Genomic DNA, 7,177 nt, shown 5'->3' with positions numbered 1-7,177 from the left:
ACAAAGACATGAGAGGAAGAGGGGTGGTGATGTGAATTTGCATAGTCAGGGTACAGCATTGGGAAGGACAAGAAGAAAAACTGAGGTTCATTTTTACAAGCACCTTAGGCGTGTGCATACTACCCTGGGGGTTGAGGAATGAGGAAGAACCAAGAAAGGAGCTGTATAACTACTTCGAGGTCCAGAAAGTAGTAGGCAATAAAGCCACTTAAAGTCCCTGGTTAAATGTGAAAGGAATGAAGGATAAGGGTGTCAGTGGTAGGGGCCAAGGTAAGCATATCAGCTGGATGGGACCTCAACAAAACCAAATAGCATCATCTGAAGGGAGGACTGGGATTGATGAGGCACTTTATGGGAGGGAGCAGACTGCTCAGGGACACAGACTGAGGTTTCACAAGTAAGCTGGAGACAACTTTGGACAGAGAAGCCAAGAAAGTGGGGAGAAGGGCTCAGCTAGCTTTGAATTGATCAGCACAGGGGACTTATTAAGAATAGGATGGTGAAAGGGACTTTTGTGATCATGAAATGATAGTGATAGTGTTCTTGGGAAGGCAAAGAGGGAGAAAATAATAAAGAGGATGAATTCAAGACAGCACACTTTGATTCCCTCCAATAATTGGTAAGATTTCCACATGGGAAACAAATCTACAGAGAAAAGGTACTCAGGAGGCTTTGCTGTTCCTTAAGGAATTTAAGAGCAAAGTATCCTGCTGTGGAGAAGGGGTAGGATGTTAAACTGTGAGCTTTTTAGTGACCTGAAATTTTAAAAGGAATTATTATAGAAAGTGGAAAGCAGGTGACAAATGATGCTTCTAAAAAGGATCTTTGACCCATGCTGAGTTATCTTCCAGCTGTTCTGCTATGTCAGGGAAATCACAAACATCATACTCTTGCACCTCCTCTTCTCCACCCCAAAATAGCAAATACAGCAATATTTAAGGAGGACTGTGGCATTTAAAATATCTGAAGTAGTGTGGACACAGCGGTCTGTGAAGGTCTCACTGGTGTACTTAGTGCCATCCTTAGTAATATGAACTGGACCTGTCCAAGGGAGTTCAGAGCTACCGAAAGTGAGATGTATGAGCAAAGACTGAGGTGCTGTATCTGTGTCCTATAGAGGAGAGAGGATCGATGGAAGATCTCAGTCCTGAAATATAGTTGAGAAAAATATTGCAAAGAGAAAGAAACTGTTTCCAGGGATATGACAAGTAAAGGAAAAAGAGTGGGACTTAAATTGTAGCAAGGGGGACATAGGCATTAGCAAGATGTTTGTACTTCTGGGCTAGCTAAGCAGAAGGGCACTCTGATTCTGTCAGGATGCTCAAAATACATCACGGTGTGCTAAAATATAGCCCAACTCAACACTTCTCAGACTGGCAACTGGCTAGTCTGTCAGTTTTCCCTGGGAAGCGTTCATGGGCAAGGATTTTCTTCTTTCTTCATGTCTCTTTTTTATTTGAACCACAGTGAAAAAGGCTATAGGATTTCCACTGCTGAGGTTTAAAGGACAGATTACGCAGACATTTGCCAGGATTTTTTCTGCCTGTGTGGGTTTGTTACGTAGTTTCAATCCCAAGTGAAGAAAACCTGCAAAATTTCAAAAATTTCCTACCAACTGGAAATTCTAAGAAAAAGCCCAAACACCCAAGTAAAGGAGGCTCCTTTTCAGCCTCAGTCCCACCCCTGCAGCAAGAATTTGGAAGCTGTCGGAGCCCAACTCCATTCAGCACTCGTGGGGCTTCTAACTTGCAGAGCTAGAAGGCCATTTTCCTGAGTGTATGGCAGAAATTAAAAAGTCTTGGAAAGGCTGACAGGACTTGGAGATAACATCTCTCTTCAGAGGAAGTCTGCCTTGCAGCAGATCTGCCTTAGGTCTAAGGATCCTGGCAAGCTTTGCCTGGAAATCAGCCCTGCTCCGGGTGCCAGGCCGAAGATTCGGCAAAAGTCCCCTGAGCTAAAATGTTTAGAGAGAAATATTTCAGCCTCTGTGACCGTAGCTATCTTCTGATGAATGCTTCTGATTAAATTTGACTAGTTTATGGCATGAGCTGTTTCTCACCTCTAATCTCAGAAATGCATCATTTAACAGCATTGAATTCCCTAGAAATCTGCCGGGTTTTTTGATACAAGGAAAGACTCCTATCCCCCAAAGCGCTACGACGCACGTGTGCCTCGGCCGTTTGCCATACAAGCACGTTCTGAGCTGGCTCCCGTCCATTTTGAATTGTGCCAGAACCGCAGCCTGCGGTGCAGTGAATAAAGGCCCGCTGTAAAGACAGAAGGGCCAATAATCCTAAACGGTGTGTCTCTAACAGCGGGGAGGAGGGGTACAAGACAAATCTTGCTGTAAATAATTCAGTCAATGGATTGAAGTAAGATATCCACCATTTGGGGACTTTGAAGTCGTACTTTGCACATGTCGGCTGTTGCAGCCAGTCCCTGACAGCTCCTCTCTGCTGCTCCTTCTTCCTGACACGTTTCCCCTGCTCCAGCGTGGGCTCTCCACGGCCACAGCTCCTTTGGGGAACGTTCACCTGCTCTGGCATGGCGTCCTCCACGGGCTGCAGTGTGGGTGCCTGCTCCCCCGTGGTCCCTTCATGGGCTGCAGGGAAATACCTGTCCCCTCCTCCTCCCCAGACCCGGGCACTCGCTGGGCTGTTTCTCACACTTTTTTCCTCACTCCTCACTGCCTCCGTGGCGTTTTGCCCTTTCTGAAGGGCCACCTGCATTGCTGACGGGCTCAGCTGTGCCCTGTAGTGGCACCATGGCACAGCCGGCCGGAACCGGCCGGAACCGGCTGGAACCGGCTGGAACCAGCTGTGTCTGGCACGGGGCAGGCCCTGCCTCTCCTCAGAAGAAGGACCTGCGGCCAGCACCTGGACATGCACACCTGGTACAAGGCTTGACTAAAAACACTCAAACTTTTAGTCACAAGTGTAAAAAGAGAGGGTGATAGGCGAGCATGGGAGAGCTGGCAGCCCAGCTGGCTGCCTCAGGAGCTGCCCTCCAGCAGGTCACTACCTCCCCATCATCTGCTGTAAGTTGATATTTATTTTTTTTTTACTTTTCCTTCCTTTTTTTCCAGTCCTTTGATGATTCTCAGACATCTCCTTTCTTCAGGAGCTAAGTTTAGGAAAGCAGTGCTTCTTTTGCAGCCATGCCTGCGGCTGTGACTAGCTTGGGGCTCTTCTTCCCTGGTTATCCCTAAAGAGCTGCTGCCACCGAACACCCTGATGGGATTATGGCTGCCCCCTCAGGGCTGACCCCATCTGGGTTGTTACCCATCGCCAGCAGCACCGGGGCTTGCCGGGGTGGTGCAGGCGAGGGGAGCATCGGGAGGGACGGGGGGTTTATGAGTCCGTCTCAGGCAGCTTTGTGTGGTCAGGCCTTGGGAAGTCGGCAGCAGGGGCTGAGCCAAGCCTGGAAAGGCAGCGCTGCCTCAAAATGGAGAGATAAAGGTATGTGCGTGTGCTCTGGGTGCCTCTGTCCCCCTCTCAAAGCCTCTGAACAAATGTTGAACTGTGCCACTCCCGAGATTTCCATTGTCAGTGACCTTCTGGTGTCAGAAAGGTTCTGGGAGAGAAAGATGTATATCTGCAGCCAATATCTGCAGCCACCTGTGTGGTAGACAACCAAATTCCTGCCCACAGATGGTGGCGGAGAGAGAAATGCACCAGAGGGGCCGTGTGGTGTGGTGACTGGAGAGGCATGGGGGGGACTGGGGACAGCTGGCCTCGGCACAGCCAGCACGCCCGGTTGCCGATAGCGATCTCTTTCATTTCTACCCCTTCCTTCGAGTGGATCTCTGCATTATAGCGAAGGGAAAGAGCTTGCAAGTTATGGAAGAGGCAACTACTTCAGGCGTGCACAAGTTGTTTCAAACTCGTATGCACTGTAGCCTTTCTCACTGATGCTAATGCCACATTCCCAACAAAATAAGGCCACAAAAATGATTAGAGAATATCTTTGTGAATCAAATATGCTTGTCCATAGTCATAAAAGATACACAGTTAAAATGACTGTGGAGCAAATATGGCTGAAAGGTAGCAATTAAGAATTTTAAACTTTAAATTTGTATTTAAAAATTGTCTATGGAAAAAAATTGAACCTTAATTTATTTAATTAGCTGTATGGAATCAAAAGTTTCAAATATTTCCAGTTTTCTCATGGAGAAGATGGTACCATTGAATGCAAGGAACTGGCATGATGTCACAGCTAGTCTCATTAAACTTGTCTTTCCTTCTAATGTTAGATGTGGTCTAGCATCCAGACCGAGTGGTGTAACAATTTATCATCAGTGTGGGCATTTCCAGTAAAATAGAAAATCTAATAAACCATAATTACTTCTTGGCATTGGAATTGCTATGCTGAAACTCGTTATAGTAGTCATTGATTTCTGTCTTTAAAAACTTGTAGTATTTGTTTAAAAAATAAAAACATTGGCAAAACAATTTACCTGAAAAATGTTAGATTTTTTTTTCTATGAAAGTGTGTCAATTGTGGTACAAGAAGTTGTGGGTCTGAGTGTCTGCAGTGTGGCCCCAGTTCTGCATAGGCCAGGGCAGCAATTCATTTCATAAAGCTGAAAAAAACAGGATGCCATCCAAATAGAAAATACTATAACTGGTAACAACTTTCTAGCTTATACATTTTTGTTTTCTTTAATTGGGTAACTTTATTCTTTCTTAAATGCTTTAATTCTCTAAGTGTTCTTGTCATTGTCTACAAAACACCTTCAACTTTGATCAAGTGTTTGCTTTAGCTTCAGTTGTGATCTTATGCAGTAGGGTGGTAAATAAGCCGTTCTAAACAAAAGCCAGCGTGAAGATGCATAATAATGAAATCAAGTTTCAGAATGCATGAATGTAAATATGCAAGCTTATTCCAATTTCACTGGTTGAAGGGAAGCAGAGATTTTATGTTCAAGGTATCAGAATTTTTTTATATGTTATCCTAAAATGAATAGACATGTTTAAGGTCTGCTACCATCTGAATGCTATTGTACTGAGGACCTCAATTCAGCAAAGACCACTACCTGCCACTGAGTACTGCAGGATTTAAGCACTTACTGATAGCTAGCAGATCTTTGGCACCTGTTCTGAGCTTTAACAGCCTGGGATTGCCTTTCTGTCAGTAACACGGCAATTAAGTTACCCATACCAAAATTCCCTCTTGACCATATCTTAACAGATAAATGTGTATTGTGTGCTAGCCAGGTGTGATAGCAACAGTACTTTTTCCTGTAAGACTCTTCTTCCTTCAGTGAAAATGGTGTATTCATCCAAAAGCAGTTCTGGATAGAAAAGCTTCTGACATTTCCTCTTTGCACTTTCAGAGACTGCTGATAAATGGAGTTGTAAATGCTTTTATTTTGTGATTTTAATGAAAGTGATGGCCTAGGTATCTATACTCTCTGACAAGCTCTGTAGTTGCTTCTGGCTGGTGAAGCAGTTAGCATTTCCCTGGTGGTGCAGCAGCCTTGGGAAGGCACAACGCTAATGGGATTGCAATAAGAAAAGGGGTTTACTGAATTGCTGTAGCAAAACACTTTTCCTTCTGAAATTATTCACCAAGTGCCACAGCAGAGATTGAGAGGACCCTACTTATCCACGGGGACATAGGCAGCAACTGCTCTATTTTCCAGTTGTGTGGGGGTGTGCATGCACATATGGGTCGGCTTCTCAGTCTGGCTGGATGCAGCAACAAGGAGCGCTGAGTCATCTGAATAGACTTTCTCTGAGTTTCTTTGAAAATAGAAAGGGAGGGGGAGAAAAATATTGTTCCTAAGTGGTTGCTTGGAATTACTTCTGGTAGGGGCCAGATTGCAATTACAGATGTGCTGAACGCAGTGTCAGCTCTCTTGACAAATTCAGTATTTGTGCTGCTGTCCACAGTATCTATTTCAGACAGCTTGAGCCATAAAGTGTTCTGCCTGTAAGACTGAGAGTGTGAGTAGAGCTTGCAGATGCTGACAGAGCCTCGGGTTTGTGTTCCTCGCATACATTCATGCTGATTGCTGTAATGAGGGGACCAAGCAATTTTAAAATCAGGGCACCATCAATTTGCACTTTTTTCTGCAAGCTCTATGCCTTCCTGTAGACTGAATAAAAACTGAAGCTTAAAACTTCACCTTTCTTTGCAGCTAGACTGTTCAGTCTTTATATTCTGAAAGAGTAATATTGATCTGAGGACATTATTCTAATTTCAGGATTTTCTGTCACATTTTCTAGGCATCCAAGTGTTGGATTAGATTTTTTTGACCATTGCTGTAGCCTAGAGCAGGGATTTTTATTGAGCTACTCAGGAAGATGCTTTGTGAATTTAGAGTTATGCAACATGTACAGGTAGCTCTTGCAAATGTATCACCTGCATTAGCCAACACCAATACTTCTGCCCTATGTGAATAAAGAGGGTAGCTAAGAAATTGAAACCTAGCTTCCTAACAGTGAATGCTTGGAAGTGTATGATTTTCATATGTGTTAGAGATAAGGAAAGCTGATGTTTCATAAAAGCCACTTCAAGAATTTTAACTAATCTTAACCCTGCAGACACCACTTTTTTGATGTCTTCACTGTTTATTGCTTTATGAGAACCTTGTCTTCCAATTATAGTTGATCCATCCATGGCAGAAAAAATATAGCTGGCTTCATGAAACATTGCATGTTGTAATTTTTTCCTGAAAGTAGATTTTAAATGTTAATATGCTTGGAGCGGGAATTCTTTCTGAAAGATTCCTCAACACTGTGCAGGTTTTTCAGGCCTCCAGAAAACAACCCTCTAAGACCAATTCTTCCAGCTATGAACTGATTTCTTATGAGGAGCTGTGCATTCAGACTTGGTTTGATCATTGTTTCATTTCCAAACACAAAGTAAATGAGAGCCAAGATGCTCTGCTACGCAATAGCACCCTTTCCGCACTCCTTTCTGTGTTACTCTTGAAATGGTTTATACAGGCTGCAAGAATAACAGAAACGGATGAGACTGCATTAGGTGTCAGTCAATAGTCAATAACTCACCTGTTGTTAAGTGAATTGTTGCTGAGCAATAAATAACAACTTAGACCAAATGCAGCCTCAGCTGAACTGCAATTGGGAAAAGGGAATGATTGGAAGGGAAATATCCATCAGAGGTCAAATAGGCCTTTCATCAAAACACTTATTTTTTAATAAGAACCTGT

The sequence above is a fragment of the Buteo buteo genome, chromosome 5 (assembly GCF_964188355.1).
Source record: "Buteo buteo chromosome 5, bButBut1.hap1.1, whole genome shotgun sequence".
In the NCBI taxonomy this organism is placed as follows: Eukaryota; Metazoa; Chordata; class Aves; order Accipitriformes; family Accipitridae; genus Buteo; species Buteo buteo.
This window is presented reverse-complemented; position numbering follows the sequence as displayed.